The following is an 18,875-nucleotide window of genomic DNA, read 5'->3' on the forward strand; positions in this document are numbered from 1 at the left end:
GGGCAGCGTTTACTTGCTGGCATACCGCCGGCGTGTATGTAGCCATTACTGGTATTATTTTACGAGTAAATATGGTTTTTAATGCACCTTATATTACGAGACGCTTGTGGCATACTCACTAATTAAGATAAAGTATGTTCGAGACTCGACATGTTATTTATGATGTAATGGATAGGCTGTGCAGTTATAACGTTGCTAGTGATACTACTAATAGGTGACTACCGGTTACTTTAGGCTATTTTAAATTTAATTTATAATTTTTATTTAACTTGACTTATTATAGATTTGCCGCAAATAGCATTAAATACTTGTCCGGATAGCAAATTCAATAAAACAACTCCAAAATATAAATGAAACTAATATTTTTATTACCAACTATACAAACTAAACGTCACTATTATTTCGACTAAGTACATTTTTACTGATGTATTTACACTAAGTATACTTATACTAATACTGTTTATACTAATAAGTATTAGTGTATCTCATGTAGGTATTACTATTTTAAGCCTAAAGATTTTTCTAAACAACAATACAAAACAAATAATAAATCTACAGACAATAGCGGGAAGGCGTCAATTAAACACGTAGAAATTATTAGGCCAATGGCACTTGACGAGTTCACGGTCAGCTGTTGCGCAATGCGTAAGCGCAGAAGATCGGAGCCGACCCGAACTCTGTCGAATGCACCGCGAAAATAACCAAAGATTGCCGAATACACGACCACTGAGTTATGAGCTTATGAGACTTAATTACGAGCAAGCTTTTATCGTCTATTAAATCATAATAATATTTAAGATGCATAATCCGTACCCAATGAATATTCAATTTGAATATTCAATAAGATTTGTTACTTTACTTGCAGTTAAGTAAAATGTAGGGTCAAAAGTTCATTCATAATATCTTATGCAGTATGAGATATGTCTTGAAATAGAATTAGCGCTGGTAAGCCGCGGTAGTTGACCGAGATAATTCTACGTGAATAAGTGGTTCCCAAAACCGGCTAACAATAATAATCACATCTGTTTTTGGTCTTGAAGGCAGCCGGTTACATGATAGATATAATGGCATACAAGACCTAGTTTTTTACAAAATCTTCTTTGTGAATTACTGTCAGGTTATCTAATCGGTTATGAGAGACGTATTGTCTTCTTCATTGTTATGGGAAACCTCTATAGGTTGCCCATATCAGTTGCACAAGTTTTGATGGAGGTCAAGAGAGTGCGTTACGTGCGCCCGCGCCGGTCACGAATATTTATTATTTAACCCGAACTGACAAGCACGTACAATACCTAATTGCTGCCCGTCGGCTCATCTCATTTCACCCGCCGTAATTAGAAGAAAATTATTTATACGGTATTTACATGCGTTGGCTAACCGAGCCTTCTAAATTTGCCGCCTTTTATATTTCGAAATAACTTGCAGAAGTAGGAAATTATTTATGTACAAGAGAATTATGTGGGTGTACCAACCGCAACTCATCACAAACCTATCACGATTGAATTGTGGAAACTAACAGACAAAAGGTGGAAACCGCAAGGAGTAATAAATTACAAGAGGTGTTGTAAAATGAAGGAATATAATAAACTTTCACTGCAGGTTGCAGTTGAAATTGGGGTCGATAATCTTCGAAATACGAAAGCAGCAGCGCGGACCGGTCGTGAGTATAATGCCAATGCGCATCTTCGCATGCACGCCGCGTCCATCCTTCATTTTACTGCAACGCTATGAGGTAACATCGACTATACAGCAAACACGATGTACACCGGTCGAAGACTTTGTTTCCAAATTTGTCGATGGAACCACGCTCCAAATAATGCTCATTGACGCAAGATCCCGCAAAATACGCGCGACACGAACACGACTCTTCTTACGTAAACTGCAACATCTAATTCAATTGGATCTACAATCGATGTGTCGAAATGCTTATCACTCATTCCGTCTAATCAGATGCTGAAAGAAGGAAGCATTGTTGGGCCACTGCTTTAAGACGGATCGCAAATTAAATTGTTACGTTCAAAAATGTACTTTCAAAGTTTAAGCAATTTTGCGTGTCGTCTTCCAATTAGCATATAATAGTACTCGGAGCGGCGTGTGTGCAACGAAGGAATTAGAACAAGTTGTTACACTGTTAAGTAATCCTGTGTTACCCACTTAGTAGCGAATCGAAACAATGTCATGGCAGATGACTAGGATTTCTCGGTTGAAATGTTGAAATTTTAAAAGCAAATATACAAAGTGCTAACTCAGAGATGAATACCATAATCGTGCAATATTGCATAAATTCCTACAACAGTGTCCAAAAACCTTTACTACTGAATCTACGAGCTATGGTCTGCGGGTGCTATTAGGTAAAGTACTACACCTATTATCGCATGTAATTGGTTGAACAGTTGTTATTGGAATATTCCTACCCGTTGAGGATTCTGTGAATTAGTATTAGCTGTGTGATTTTCCTAAACTTTATTGTCTTTGGCACGTTGTGGCATGAATATCCCCAGGCGACATATTAAGACTACTCTAAGACATTATTTCCTATGAACGAAATTGCATTTGAGTTGAGATTCTGCGAATGACTATGTTTCTTTGAATCTAAATTATGAACTCATTAGATAATGTCAGCAGTCGCATTATGTTATTATGTTCCTTACACAGAATGAATACCTGGCTAAATATCCAGTTACTCCCAGGAAATTACTTAGTTACCCAAAGAAACTCCTTTATTATAGTAAATTATACCGGTAAGAATTTTACTACAGGCCTATTAGTAAGGTTTATGTTTATTTTAATCTGGAAATTATGCTTACTTTCCTTATATGATGCGGTTATAAGGGACCCAGAGGTAATACGCTTAACATTTTGTGCTTTTACAATATTAACAAAATTATTTTATGTATTAATTATTCCACATAGACGGCGACTAAAAAGAAGCGAATACATAAACCACAAAAGTTGAAATAGGTTATGTTTATACAGCCTGTTTGTAAGGAATTAGCCTAGTTTTATGAATTTACCATTTGAATAAATAATTGTAATCCAATGAATATAAAACACATCTTGATGCAGATGTTTATGAGTCGAGGTATTACCTAGTAATATTAGTAATCAATACCATTAGTATCATAATCGACCTCTAGAAACGCATTTATATTGAAATGGATAGAATATCCGATGAAGTAATGTATACGAAGGTCATCCCTACATTAGTCCAATATCCGATATCATTTGGCAATCGTAGCTAGAATGTAAAAAAGATGCTAAGAAATACTATCATATATGTGTTTCGACACGTCGACATTGATTGTGATCGCTGGGGAAAAACAACGGAGGATGAACATTTAATGTTTTACCCGACTGCGGCAAAGCAAAAAGGAGGGTCATGTGTTTGACCGCTATGTATGTATGTGGGTATGCACGTCTGTTACCACCGAACTTCTAAACCACCTGTCAGAATTTAACAAACGCGGTGTCACTAAAAGCGCCTTAATCATCCGGTAGTTATAGGCTATGTGACGTTGCATAAAAAACAACGTGGCGCCCTCTAGAGGACATAAACTGAAAACGATTTTTTTTTCTAAATATATTATAATATAATGGGTATCAATATGAAAGGGTGCAGATTTCAAATATATATCATTAGTCTTTATCCGCGAGTTTGCTTGTATTTACGCGATAATTACATTTAATTGATAACAACTGCTCGGACATGCACCGATTAGTATTTATCTCCAACTTTTGCATAAAACACATGAAAGCACGTTATCTTAATAAATAAAAAAATAATATCAATAAAAATAAAGTTTAGAAACTAGAACCCGACTATGGAAATAACGCGTTCTGAAAATTAAGAAACAAGACAAAGTTTAGTTTTCAAACTTTTTTATTTTTTACTGTTTATTCGAGTTATTAAGAGAAGATTTCCTTTAATTTCACAGCATTTTTTTTGTATTATTTATTCGAGTTATTAACAGACGATTTTTTTTTTATTTTTTTTTTAGTCATTCTGTGAAATGACAATCATCAGGTTTGCTTGACGTGACTTTTGCTGTGAATCCGAAGTGACAAAACTGGTCGCCATGATCGTTGATGCTTACAAAATAAGCTGTTTATTCGAGTGTATTTAGAAGATAAAGTAGTGTCACTAGCAAGATACATATTCAAAGAACGAATTATTCCTTAGAAAATCGAAATCGAAAATAAATTAGTTAAAGCAACTAAAGCTAAATTAGATGAAGCAACCGCACTGAAAGGTCTGATCTAGCCTGTAGCTTTGAAATACGAACTAGGTGTGTTCCATTCTAGTTTAATATTATAAATTAGGTGGCGAAGTGTTCTGATGAAACCTAAGAAACTTTGATAGCTCTAAAGACTTAAAACTGTAACACAAGTTTAGCTAAACTAAACATGCATCTGTTTAAACTTTGCATACAAATAAACCGAATATTATTTGGTTAAATAGTATAAAAATAGTCCTGTGAATGTTCGGGCTAATCTCAAGAATCACATAATAGATATTCATGCGGTATTTACTTATTGTAATCTGCATTTGTCTAAGAAGACATTTAGGGTAAAAACACACAAGTGAAGCTGGTTCGAGTAGCTAGTACATGTTTGTGTAAATGAATTAGGTATATTTAAAATTTTCTGTAATATTGCACAAACCAGCAATAAATAGTAGGTGCCTATTATAATGATGTGACGACCTCAATGCTTAAAGAAGGGATTGGTCGGAGATCGTTCAACCGAGAGGCGTGGAAAAATCAAGGGAGGACTTTCCCCAGCAGTGGGATTGAATAGAATAGATAAAATATAGATAAATTTACAATGCAACAAATATAGGTTAGAATTTTGCTGTGATTCCAATAATAAAACAAGTTTATTTTGGTACGTTTAAATTACCTCTTGAAACGATTAGCAATATTACCATTTCAACACAACACTGCATTTAATTTCAACTACTTATTTAATACCCGTGAACGGTCTAATTACAAGAACAAAGCCTCAAATTGCAATTTTATAATTTACATTTGTCATGCTCTTATATCACTTTATAATGACATCGGGATGTTGCAAAAATGGTCGTGAGAAGATGCTTTGATTGATTAGCAGCTCTAGCACCTGTCTCATGATAAATCACCTAATATTATTTTATTTTAAGATTCAGTTTTAAAAAGTGTTTGCGGATTGAAAGAAATAAAGAAAAAAACGTTTTTTATGAAAGGGCTTAACAACAAGCATAAAACACACTGTCGGCAACAAAAACTAAAATATTAGATTCTTAAGGTGGTAACTCGTTTTTGTAATTCTCTTCCTGTGCAACAAGAATACAGCGCGCATTGTTTTATAACTGCGCCGGTGTTATATAATAAAAAAAGACCCTAGAAATGCCCCCCTCAAGACCTTACACTACTAGGATTCGCTCACACACATAGATACTACATAACACACAAGACAATTTAAAGCATCGATCAAAAGACACGCGTCAATACTTGTACGCACAACATTTGCTATTCATCATAATTTACTATCATTCACTTTGTCTGCTAAATAAAAATGGTTCACGGCACAGATCATATCTTTATGTCGATTTCGAAACTTCATCACATTTATTTTCAAAGTGATTTCCTGAACATTCGCAACAATACAATGTAAGTTATAAGAGCCAGCTCCAAACCTAACTTATTGAGAACCTAAACATTCTGTCAATTGAATAACATGACTATTAAACATATTGGCGACATAACAGATGCAGTGAAAAGCTCTGAATGCCTTAAACAGAAAGGAAATAGCCGTGTCAGATGTAGATAGAGTCAGTAAAGGGCATACACTTTCAATATTGTCCACTGTATGGAAATCAATATTTGAATAGACGCCAAATGTACTTTCATATTCTCTAATAGAACCATTATGGAGTTGCGCTTATAAAACAAGACGTTCAAAATAATTTGTAGCGGTTACGGCTCAGGTATTAATTGTGTCTTAAAATAAGTGCAGTAAATGTGATTTTTATGATGTATTTAGACGTAGGATACAAATCATTAAATTATAAATGTACAGCCAAGTTGCAAACAATTATCACGATCGAGCAACAGTGACGTTGATAAAAATATTATGTGGAATCGACATGTTTAAGTCAATCTATAAGCCAGACATAATCGTTTGCAACTTGGCTGAACCTCTGAACTGCCATTCCAAATAATAAAAGGTTATAAAGTAAGTACCTATAGCTTCAAAACGTAATTATTCTGAAGATGCGTATTCAAAACAAATTTATAGTTATTTTTATGCAATTTTATATTTATTTTCATCTACCCTAGCATAACATAACTTATAAATTATGATATAAATAATTTATGGCTTTATTGCATAGCCGAATGGTTAGAATTGAATTTATCGCATTTTATAATCATAAAATTATCCATAAAAGATTATGCACAAGTATTAAGAATTACAACTGTGTTACAATATTTTCCCCTCTGTTGGATAGGAATAATTAATTATTTTGCTAATAAAGTGTGAACAATTTGCGTGTTCAATTTATATAATGCGGTTCCTAACAAGCTTTCTACTTACTCTCTGCAGCTATGCATTTTAATTGAAACGTTTATTAGATCATATCCGTGTTAGCAAGCTTATGACCAGATACATATTTAGCCCCTAATAATCTCCATTGTACAATTAACATAACATAACATAAACAGCCTATATACGTCCCACTGCTGGGCACAGGCTTCCCCTCAATCAACGAAAATAAAATATGACTATATTCGTCTCATAATTTCAATATTTAGATATAATTTAATATGTATATTAGATATAGTAGTTGGACAATTTGCTTTGGCTCATAATCTGTCCCAATATGCTTATTAGTTAATATTCTATTGTCCAACCGGATGATAAGCAGTTGAATGCATTAATAATATGTTTTTTTAGACTAAAAAGGTTTTATATTCCTTTATTAAAATCTATTATAACAGGCGTGTCAGGCTTTCACTCTAACACTTAGACGTAAGTTTAACTTTAAATTTCCTATTTGTTGTTATGTTTTCTTAAACTATGTCACCCTTACGGGTGAATGGGGTGACAATGTGGGTGACATTTGGAGGGGTACATGTAAATGTACCCCTTTTTGTACGGGTTTCCAAGGTACAGGCTCCGCCTAGTTTGGGAACCTTTGTTCGTTTGGTCATATTTATAATGTGCCTTTCGTTTCGTTAAATTTTTCATTTTCATAGCTAAAGAAACTATCAAAATATCGCATTGAATAACACATATATATACGTAACGTACCTACGCAAATATATCACTATTCTTTGCGAAGCATAATTAACACGCATTCGATTTGTATTGTACCAGTTACAAAAACAGCAATAAAAACTGGATATTTACATCTGCCTATTTTAACCATAAATAAGTAATTAATTTAGCTATTTTCAGATTTAATCTGTATATAAATGCGGTAATACGCTTCGCTGAATACAAAGGTGTTTTTGTATTGTTTTCTTATAAAAAAATAATGGAAAAACTACATGTTAAATTGCTGAGTTCTTGAGCGTAGCCTTACTCGGGGTCAAAATTGTTTTTTTTGTACCATTAGAACTCATTATGGAAACGATTCATTACCTCTAAAATCCCATGGGCTTGAAGTACAATTATTATAGTAGTCGGTAGAGTTAAGTTAAAGTTCGATGATCGGGTTGGCAAACATTATTTAGTACTGCTCTTTCATTTATATAAGCAAGGTGTTAATGCCAAGGTCATACGTATAAGGTATCTTTTTAAAAACATCCATAGGCGTCTAGGGATAATTACGTCCACATTTCACCCAGTAGCGGCCCTAGGGCGGTGTGAGGTGTGCCACCGCACAGGGCGCCGAAATGTGGTTCATCAAAATCAACCAAGACTGGTTTACCCTAGCCGTAAACTAACTTCATCGGGTTAGACTGCAGCCACATAAAACTTATACCGGGCTATAAACAACATTTTTAATAATAATAATATACTTTATTGCACTTAACAACTAGTTACATCACAATGAAATGGACGTTTACAAGGGAGAACTTATCTCTAAGAGAGATCTCTTCCAGCCAACCCTGAGTAAAAACAATATCTGTGGGAGAACAAAAAGAGGTGCAATATATGAAAAATATTATAATAATTATATCTACATATAAAACCGCTTAAAAAAATAAATAAATATATTAAAAAAAACACAAGATTTAAATAGGTAAATTTCGGTGGCCGTAAATGATACGAAAAATATTGTAGTTTAACGGCCTGAGGGGTGCTACTTTGAGATATCGCACCACCAAAATATTTTGCTAGGGTCGCCACTGATTTCACCAGTAAATTGTCAATATCCCCACAATCCGCACGAAATTTTTCGTATTTTCGATCCTTATAACACCGGCTATGGAATAAATGACCCAACGTTATCTGAGGGTCCCTGTCACTGCTATCTTGGAACCTTCAAAACTAAAGTGAATAGGCATTTAGTAGGTTAGCGTGTACCACCTTAGACCACATCTTTACTTACCGTGAGATTGTGGTCAAACGCATGCCAATTTTATAAATATTTTTAAGCATAAATTACTAACATGCATTTATCATAATTATATGCAAGTCGCAAGCAGCTTATGTTGTTTATTACGTTGCCTAATTATAAATAAACAGATATAATTATAATTGATTAATTACTTCAACAAGTAAGCGTGAAATCTCTAAATTCAATTCCGCTGCTTTGTAAGTATCGGAAGTTACAAGTATCGTACGCAATATGCGTAACATCTTAAAAAGTGTTCGATTAGTATCTGCAAAATTGGATAATAATATACACATAATAGGAAAAGAGTGATGTGTTGGTAGTGTTCAACAGCCCATGAGTCAATCAATGTTCTAATTGATTCATGGTTCCGGAAAACGATATGTTTACACTTTTCAATGCTGAACCGATTCATAACAAAGAATCAGTTAACTCTGTTTAATCATGTGTAAGGTAATAACAGTATGTGTAGCTAACGGCAAGCCACGTAAATAAATTCCTTGGAAAAAAAATAATAAAAACACTTAACATACATACATAACATAAACAGCCTATATACGTCCCACTGCTGGGCACAATTAACCGGAGGGGGTATGGAGCATACTCCACTACGCTGCTCCAATGCGGGTTGGTGGAGGTGTTTTTACGGCTAATAGCCGGGACCAACGGCTTAACGTGCCCTCCGAAGCACGGAATCATCTTACTTTTTCGGACAATCAGGTGATTCAAGCCTGAAAACTCCATACCAAACAAAGGACAGTCTCACAAAGTGATTTCGACAATGTCCCCATCGGCAACCGAACCCGGACCTCCAGATCGTGAGCCTAACGCTCTAACCACTAGACCACGGAGGCTGTTGATATATACCTTAGAAAAACAGTAAAAAACTATATTTTAAGTAAAATGATGGTTATTTTTTTAAGACGAGCCGTCAATGTCAGTTTCCCAATAATTAATTATAAAAACGCTATTACAGTTATGACCATAAACATTTTTTTAGATGGGTATTTAATATTTTAATTTCCTATTTCATTTTTTCTGTTATATACCTATGCAACTGTTACTTAAAAATGTTAGAATGAGAGAATTTAAAAACTTATTACTTACTGACTTTTTCAAAACACCTATCAGAGTTATTTTCAATCATTAATAGAAGAAAATACACTTTTCATATTTCGACTTTCTTCGTCTCAAAATGTGTACAATGATCATGTGTAGGCTTAGACTAATTACAATTAACCTGATAATAAAATACGATGATCTCCATACTAAGCAAAGTATCGCGAAGCCAGAAAAAATACGTTTGCATGATTATTTGTATCAAATTATCAATCGGCGATGGCGAAGTTTGTTATGTTGATAAGACAAATATTGGCCCCGATTCCTGCAGACACCTCCTAATTTTACTTTCAGTTATACCTATCATCTTCTTATTCGCCGAAAAGAAAAGAGACGGATGATTGACAGTCGTATATTTTAGGAAGAATGAGTAAATTAATGAATAACCCGGGCGAATCAAAAAGGTATCTCGCTGGTATGCAAACCGTTTGACGTGTGCTGTCAACTTAATTCTGTTGGGTTATTGGTCGATGTAAAATGTTTAGTCGGTTGTTTTAGGTTTCTGCTTAAATCGACGTGTGTTCCATAAATTTTATGCATGTCGATTACCTGTCTCTTTCTTTTTCAGTGGATAAGAAAATGACAGGTATAACTTAAAATAAAATGGTGTGTGCAGGAACTGATGCTGATGCACCAATGGATAATTACGCACTCGATTTGTATAGATATACTTAGATATCGTCACTGGAAAGGCAAAATTACGTAAGCGCCAAAAGGCCATTTCGAGAAAAAGCCGTTTAAAGTTTCATTTTTTCGTTTTTTTATCATAACTTTTTACCCAATTATCCAATTTAGATGATGTCAAGGTAAGGTTACATTGTTTTTTAATTTTCTATGTCCAGCAATACATATTATAACTGTTGGATTGCTATTTTAGGATATAGTGGCGCTTACGTAAAAATGACTTCAGTTTACAGTAAAGCAAATTTACTTAACCGCCATCTGGTTAAAATATTATTTGGAAGCAAAATTACTTACAGCTCTTAAAACAATGCATACGAGAACGACAATATTTCTTTAAATATAATAATACTGTAATGTTAGCGGAGTAAAAGTTACTGTAACGACTTTTACACATCTGCTCTCATTATGTAAAAATTGCCTAAAAAGTGATCGATTGATTATGTCAGTTCACCAAAAATTCTTTAAAGTAAGTTTTTGTAATATCTTACATGGGTAAAAAGACGTAAGAGACAAATAATTATTCTTAATACCTCCTTAAACTACTTATTACTTCAATTGATTTATAAAAATGGCTATTAAAATACTGAAGTGCCAGAAATAAAGTTTCATAAAATATAAATAATAGCGTACAACCCGTTATCTGTTTGTAAAAGTTTCTTTTTAACACTTTCAAAGACAGAACGTATACGGACGTTCCGATTCCAAGGTGCCATACTACCTATTATGAACCACCAATGACCCATGGTCTCTGTCCGTGAAAGGGTTAAACGGTTTTATTTAGCTAAACCCGTACGGTATATTTGTATCAAAATTAGATATTGCAATTTAAGTACCTTCCTGTTGTCAGATTGATCTGAAATTTGGTACGCACCTTTAATTCCGATGTACATAATGGGGGATTACATATTTTTCCAAACCCCCTCAATATGGGTATCAAATGAAATAGCTACACAAGTAGAATACTGTGATTATGTCAAAATTTAAAATCCAAGATGGCTGCCGTTCCAAAATAGCGGACTAGGTACATATTTTTCCACAACCCCCTCAATATGGGTATCAAAGATAGGACTACACTAGTAGAATACTGTCATTATGTCAAAATTTCAAATCCAAGATGGACGATATTACAAAATGACTGAAAGAAGGATGTTGCCCTTAATTTTGTCATTGTCATCCACCGTCCATAATATGCAGGGCAGCACAGTGGATCGCTGGGTGGGGTCGCTCCGCGAAGCCTGTGAAATCCCCAGGAGGCTTCTGAGCTTCTGGAAGGAGATAGGTTGGCTTACGTAGTCAACAATTACACGCATAATGGGCCACCTTAGAGTCTAAATGCGGAAAACAGAGCCCACTAACATAACATAACATATGCAGGGCAGCACAGTCGACCATGCAGTAGTATATTTGGGCTCAAAATTGTTTGAATTAGGACAAGCATACGTGGCTCTAAGTCGAGTCAAGTCTCTGGAAGGGTCAAGTCTTTTTAATTCCACAATAATTCCCCTTATTGTTTTTAAGAGTATTTACCACGAAGTTTAATACACTTTTCCATTCGCTCGAACCAGGTGTTATTTAACATTTATTCCACTCCAAAGTAGAAGTGTTCGAAATGGCTGACTTGAAAGCGTTGGCCGCTTCTTCACCGCACTGGAACCTTTGACCGCGAAGAGTTTCTTTTTTAATTTTAGGAAATGTAAAGAAATCATTGGAGCTTAGGTCAGGACTGTATGGAGGATGGTCAAGAATTTCTACGTTTTCCTGCTTCAAATAATCGTTTGACGAGCGGTGTGTGAGCTTGCGTTGTCATGGTGCAGCATCCTGCACTCCTGCGCGTCATCATGCGTCGCTTTGGGTTATATTTTCGAAGTTCGGCGATGACTTGTGGTATACCAATCTGCATTAACCGTCCTACGATCTTCAAGTGCAATTGTCGCAACATGACCGATTTTCTCCACGAAGGTAGCCACCATCTTCTTTGAAGTGCTTCGAGAGCGAACAACTTTGACTCGTTTTGGAAGACCCAAACTGTGGATTGTTGTTTGGAATCAGGATAATAGCATAAATCCAAGATTCATCACCACTGATGATGTCGTACACGTGATTTGACTCTCCTCGGTTGAACCTCTGAAGAGTTTTCTTACACCATCTGACGCGGGCTACCTTATGATCGTCAGAAAATGCGGGATGCAACGGCAAACTAGTTTTCTCACACCAAGAGCCTCATTCAATATCGTTTAAATGGTTGTCCCTGAAACGCCTAATAACGCCTCTATTCTCGGTATGTCACATGACGATTTTTGAGGATTAGTTGTCTCACAGCAACGATATTATCTTCAGTGAAGGCGGATGTCCACGCTCGAATTCTAAATAGGTACCAGCGTTCGATGGTTCGCAGACATGGCACTTCATCGTGGAATAGAGATTTTAACTGTTTGAAACACTGAAGTCGCAGTAGGCCTCTTCGAAAGTTATAGAAAATTTTTCTTTGTAAGATTCATTTTCGGACGTGACCTGACAGATTCAAACCAACGCTGTGACTAAACAATTGCATTAATCCTAATGCTTTCAATTGTTTTGATATTCGAAATTCCAACAAATTTGAATTTTGAGTTCTCAATTCAAAATTGGCGCTAAATATGCAAACGACAGAACTTAAAAAGTATAACAAAGTCGCTTTTTCTGTCCCTATATCCCTATGTACGCTTAAATCTTTAAAATTGCGCAACGGATTTTGATGCAATTTTCTTTAGTAGATAGAGTGATTCAAGAGGAAAGTTTATAGGTATGTATAATAACATCCAATAAATAGTGTAGAAATACTGTTATTTTTGAGGATTTTAATGTGATGTCGTAAATAATTTAATTTTTCCTCAGCATTGCATCCGAGCGAAGCCGGGTCGCTAATAAATTATAAAATCAATTCTAAAATAGTTTTACTTTTAGATCTATTGTTAAAAAAAAACTTCCTGGGAAACTTACTGCTAGCCGACAAACTTGCTTAATAACAGCATAAAAATGCGAAGGCAAATTTACGTACACGCCTTACTTATTCTAAATACTGTAAGTCAAAATTACTTATACGCCATTCACTGCATAAACATGCTAAGACATTTTTTTCTTATACGCCTTACTTATTTTAAAAGCTGTAAATAAAAATGACTTATACATAGTCTATTTTTTATTTTCAGTAGTCCAAAATTACTAATAAAATTATACTTTTCAAACTATAGAATGCCAAATTTACTTAAAGTTAATATGTAGTTATTATATAGGACCACAATATTACTTATACACCAGTCACGAAAAAAACACCAAAATCTTGTCGTTTAAGAAACTGGAATTGAAAAAAGTCAACTATTTTCAAATTTACGTAAGCGCCAAAAAAGTGCTCGTATCGCAATGCTACCCAGACAGATCGACGCAGAATGAAACGCTGATTCCGAATATATAAAAAACCCAAAATACCTATTTTGGCGCTTACGTAATTTTGCCTTTCCAGTGACGATATTATATAATTGACATTGCTGTCGGTCATTCACTACTCTTTACTTCTTCAAGGCCATTTAAACGTCTATGAGTATTTCATGCTCTACGGTCACATAAAAACGACTTTAAAAACCAGTAATAAAGTTTTTTACGAGTAGTAACTAACAAAAACTTGAGGTAATCCTTTATCTATGACTATTGAGTTCATCTTTACGTAAATACGGTAGTGTTGTGTCGGTAAACAATGTTAGTAACACACAAAATCTACCACCGAATCTGTTTTCGCGGATCGTGACCTAGTAATTAAAATTTTGTTAGTTGGAGACCTAGCAATTTCGAATATAGTTTATGTGCTATTCCGTATGTAATGTAGATACTACATACGAGACTAATTGGATTATACAAATTTAACTATGTAGTTACATGAATAGTCTTAGACAATATTTTAGCTAGTGGATTTACATCAGCAAGAGCGGCACAGATTCCGCGATTTATATTTTGACCAATAGACGCAGCGCATGCTATCTACATGGATAAACGACGTACGGCTATTAGTCGAAGCCCTTGATATAAATTCGCGCCACGGGCGGTGCGGAGCTCGTGCCGCGGGCGTAAACATCTTAATTACTGACGCATGCGTACTAAGCATAATAAGCATAAGGTTGTTAGTTTCAGTTCCACTGCACTGTCAAACGTGATTTATTTTGTCCTTTGGGATTTGAATTTCATCATATAAGGATACGCAGGTATACCGTATCTCTGATCTGTTGGTCAAACATCCTACGGCATATTTTCAGATGTCTAGAATGGGCCAGGCTGACGTCACATAACTATGGAAGCCTGCTCTTTTAAAATATTATATTATGTCTATGTAGATTTGAATTCTTTACCGATTTTCACTTTTTTCAATGTAAGTTAAACTCTCAATCATTTTTTTAAATAAAATAATAATATAACGTTTATTTCAGACCAACACAAATATGTATAAAAGTCCATAGATTATTAGTAGGTTAATAAGAATTGTGCTTAATAAACTATGTTAGTATTGTTAATTTAAAATCTAATTATTTACTTATTACCAACTATTATTTTTTTTACCAACTCTGTCTAAAATAATGTAGCGTGAACATTCCATCACATGTTTCGTTATAATTTTTTTTAATGGCTTGAAGCCGTTTCTGCCACAAGCTTTTGCGGTTAAATCTCTGACGTGCAATAAGTAGAGAGGTCGAAAGGTTAATTCTCGTGAGTGCAATGTAGCGAAAAAAATTGTTCTAGTTAAATTAATCCTACCATCACGGTGTAGTGAAATAGTGGGACTGACTTGACTTATGGAAAAAAAGCTTAGTAGGTAGCGCTTGTGCTTTTCGCTTTTTCCAATGTAAGTTAAACTCTCAATCATTTTTCATTCTTAAAATAATGTAGCGTGAACATTTTTTTATTTTTTTTAAATTCCATCATATTATTTTTAGTTAGCCTGGATTGTCCCACTGCTGGGCAAAAGCCTCCTCTCTGAACTTCCATTTCTGCCTGTCCTGAGCGATCTCTCTCCGATCCGTCTGCAACGCGTCCTGGTCGTCTCTCCATCGCTTCCTGGGTCTGCCTCTACCTCTGCATCCAAGAGGTGTCCACTCCTGGACAACTTTTCCATCACATATTTCGTTATATTTATTTTTAATTGCTTGAAGCAGTTTCTGTCACAAGATTTTGCGGTTAAATCTCTGACCCAAACATTGCCCCCGCTGGGCTCACATGCACAATAAGTTATTAGTCACGGTTATTTTATCGAGTCTAGACGATATATTATGTCGTTGTACCGACTGGTGTTGACATGGCAGCCAAAATATTCATATCATACAGACAAAATACGACCGGAGTTCACGGAAGGATGCGCCTACCCGGCCATATTGTGTCATTTTATTTTTATCTGGAGAGACCCCTCGGTGCTCTCCATTTGATGGCCAAGTGAATACCATCCATTGAAGTAAAGTGAATAGCCATCTGAGGCAATCCTACAACGATAATGTTGTCATATAGTAAGATATTCATATATTCTGATTAGTCAACTACTCTACAAATTATCATTAATTTTGATAAAGATCAGTGGAACACATAAAATGCGCGACTCAAGTGAATTATCAATATGGCGGCCGATTATTATGTCATAACTTAATGATTATCATTGTCAACAATAATATTATTTTTCAATAGTCGTAAAAAATATCATATTTAATCTATAATACTAATTTATTTTAAAATAAGTATTTTTTTTTAACTTGATTTCTTCGCATATCATCCCGGTCGACGTCGACTGCTCGGCAAACATGATGAATTGATGACCATCATGTTAGGCGATGTATGATGAACTATGTGGTGACAAGCTCAGTAGTTTGGGGTCATGGTTCATGTAACCCCATATAGGTACCAAGTGCGAATATAAGTGTAAGTGTAAGTTGTCATTTTAAAGCTTTCTTTTTGCCCTATTTACCGTACAGAGACGAGTAGAAGACTAATTTAACTTAATTTAAAATTCCCTAGGAACTTTTTCTGGAAACTTTTCTGAACCATTCTTTGGGATCTTTTCCGGGAACGGTACATCACTTAGGGCGCTAGGGCGGTGCGAGGTGTGCCGAAATAAGGGAATCAACCAAGACTGGTTCACCCTGGCCGCAAACTAAGTTTATCGGGTTATATTGCAGCCACATTGAAACTCATACCGGGTGGCCGTAAACAACATTTTTAAAAGATTTAAATAGGTAAATTACAGTGACCGTAAACTAATCGAAACATTTTGTATTTTAAGAGGCTGAGGGGTGTCATTATGAGGTCTCCGGCTATACAGGTTGTGAGAAGCTGCAGTAGTTTTAGGCGCATGAGACGTTCGTTATGTAAAAATTGACGATTCAAAGTGTAACTATGTTACCTATTGAATAAAGATATTTTTGAATTTGAATTTGAATTCTCGCTAGGGCCGCCACTGACATCACTGATAGAAAGATATATTACATCCAAAGGGATATAGTTATCATATGCAGATTATGAAATTGTACATTAAATTCTCGTCATGGACAATGATTAACATTAGTATATACGCATTTGTTACGTAGAGAAAGTTTCATACATTTATGCCTCATCTTAATTTATTGTTGCATAATTTAGTTTATCTTATACATATATTCGCAGCATTAAGAACTTCTAGTGTAAAACCGAAATTAATACAGTGTATATATTTTTTTTTATTTTTTTTAAAATGTTGTAGAATGTTTTGAGTAATAAATTTAAAAAAATAACAAATTTAGTCTATCAGCGCATAATTTATAATATATAACGAACAACAAGTCATAGAGCTTTTAAACTTACTCGAATTCCATGAAGTACTTTTTGAACCGAGCAAACCAGTTGTTCTTTAAAAAACCTACAATACCTGTACTCTTTATTTACCTTTGTTTCATACAACCCACATAGATCAAAACCGCATACAGAGCATCCATATAAGACGCGATCTCAAGCCACATCTACAACAAAAAATCGACCGCAGCATGCCTCTATAAAAAAACCTTCATAAAAAAACTATAGGTAAAACAAAACACAAACGCACCCTCTTATATCAAGCACCGTCGCATAAGCACTCCAAAGTTTTTGATACAAAAGGCACTCGTAAATATTTATCACTGTAGGCACTCCGCGCACTAGTGTTACTAGCGGATGTCTCTTCCTTTCAACGCACGAACATCAACTGTTCCTCCGCTGCGCGCGCGCACCTCCAAGCGTCGCCTGATAACCGATAGGCAACCGTGGACGAAAATAATTGTAGTCTCTTTATAAACATGTGGAAAAAGTGCCGCGGGAACGGGACGGGAATAGGTAGAAGTGAATACGACAAACTATGTGACGTCACAATTGGAATTAAAAAAGTGTGGATAAATCTTCACAATAGATAGGTTTTTTTTTACCTCACGATGAAAACAGAAGAAAATAAATAAATAAAAAGTTGTTCAGAATAAGAACTCTGAGCGATCCTCATTTAATTTGTCTGGCTCAGTATTTTTATCAAAACAATAACATAAGGTATTGTCAACACGTAATACGATAATAACTAAAGTTCCATAGTTCTAAGTGTACGAGTACTTAATCAATTTTGGTACCTATATTAACAAAAGTCTTGTTGTGAATAGAAAAATCACTAATCTAACAACTGCAAGAAAATCATTGTTACATTTCCAATGTTATAATAACTAATACTTACCTATTCGATTCTACCTATAACCTAAACTAAACTAAGATTTCGTCACCTAATACCCAGACAAAATTGGAAGCAGATGCAATAATCACAAGTTGCAAACTTGCAATCAGATTTGACATTCAAATTACGTTTACTAATTTGTACGTAACGATACGCAGAGGAAACCATCAGGCGTTTTAGCGTTTTAATAGCGAAAGGAGCAATCTTTTTATATTCAGTACTTACATACATAAACTGACGCTCATTTACAGCTAATCAGCTCGCGACACCAAACACTTCAGGACCCCGATACCGACCCCGCCGGCGTGGTCGACGATTTCCCTCATTCAACGCTTATCGCTATCGACCCGCTAGGGTCGATTAATTCTTTCAAATATTTTTCCTCTCAGACGACGCCCTGAGCCGAGGTTCGCGCCCAACTGGGCACCCTCAGGCCTGTTGTCTTCAACGTTGTATCGGGTGAGAGCCTTCAGCGCTCCCCATTTGTCCGGCCAAGTAGTTAATGCCATCTGCGGCAAATCTACAATAAGTCACGTCAAAAAAATAAAAATAAAAATGACGCTCATTTCCCATCGGAGCAAGCAGCGGCTATGGGATTCCATTTGCTTCGATCCTGATACACTTCTCTTGCTTCCTCTAAATTCATTTATCATTCATTCATTTTATCATTCATTAAATTATTAAAGGACATTTATTAAATAAAATAAAAATAAGAATATAAAGTAATTTAAGAGTAAGTAATACTGAAGACAGAAACATAAGCTGATTCAATCATTCGAGTACACAGTACGGTAGGCTACG

General features: G+C 35.2%; 1 protein-coding gene across 1 annotated transcript in view; it reads right to left on the reverse strand.

Annotated features, from left to right (window-relative positions):
• The window catches only part of LOC126367096 (uncharacterized), a 46,641-nt gene extending 29,030 nt beyond the window's left edge, over window positions 1-17,611 (reverse strand). The window contains exon 1 of the mRNA XM_050010501.1: window positions 17,430-17,611. The gene's annotated coding sequence lies outside the window, so the exon portion shown is untranslated. The remainder of the gene's footprint in view (window positions 1-17,429) is intronic.
• Window positions 17,612-18,875: the final 1,264 nt, after the last annotated feature.

The sequence above is a fragment of the Pectinophora gossypiella genome, chromosome 5 (genome assembly GCF_024362695.1).
Source record: "Pectinophora gossypiella chromosome 5, ilPecGoss1.1, whole genome shotgun sequence".
Lineage (NCBI taxonomy): Eukaryota > Metazoa > Arthropoda > Insecta > Lepidoptera > Gelechiidae > Pectinophora > Pectinophora gossypiella.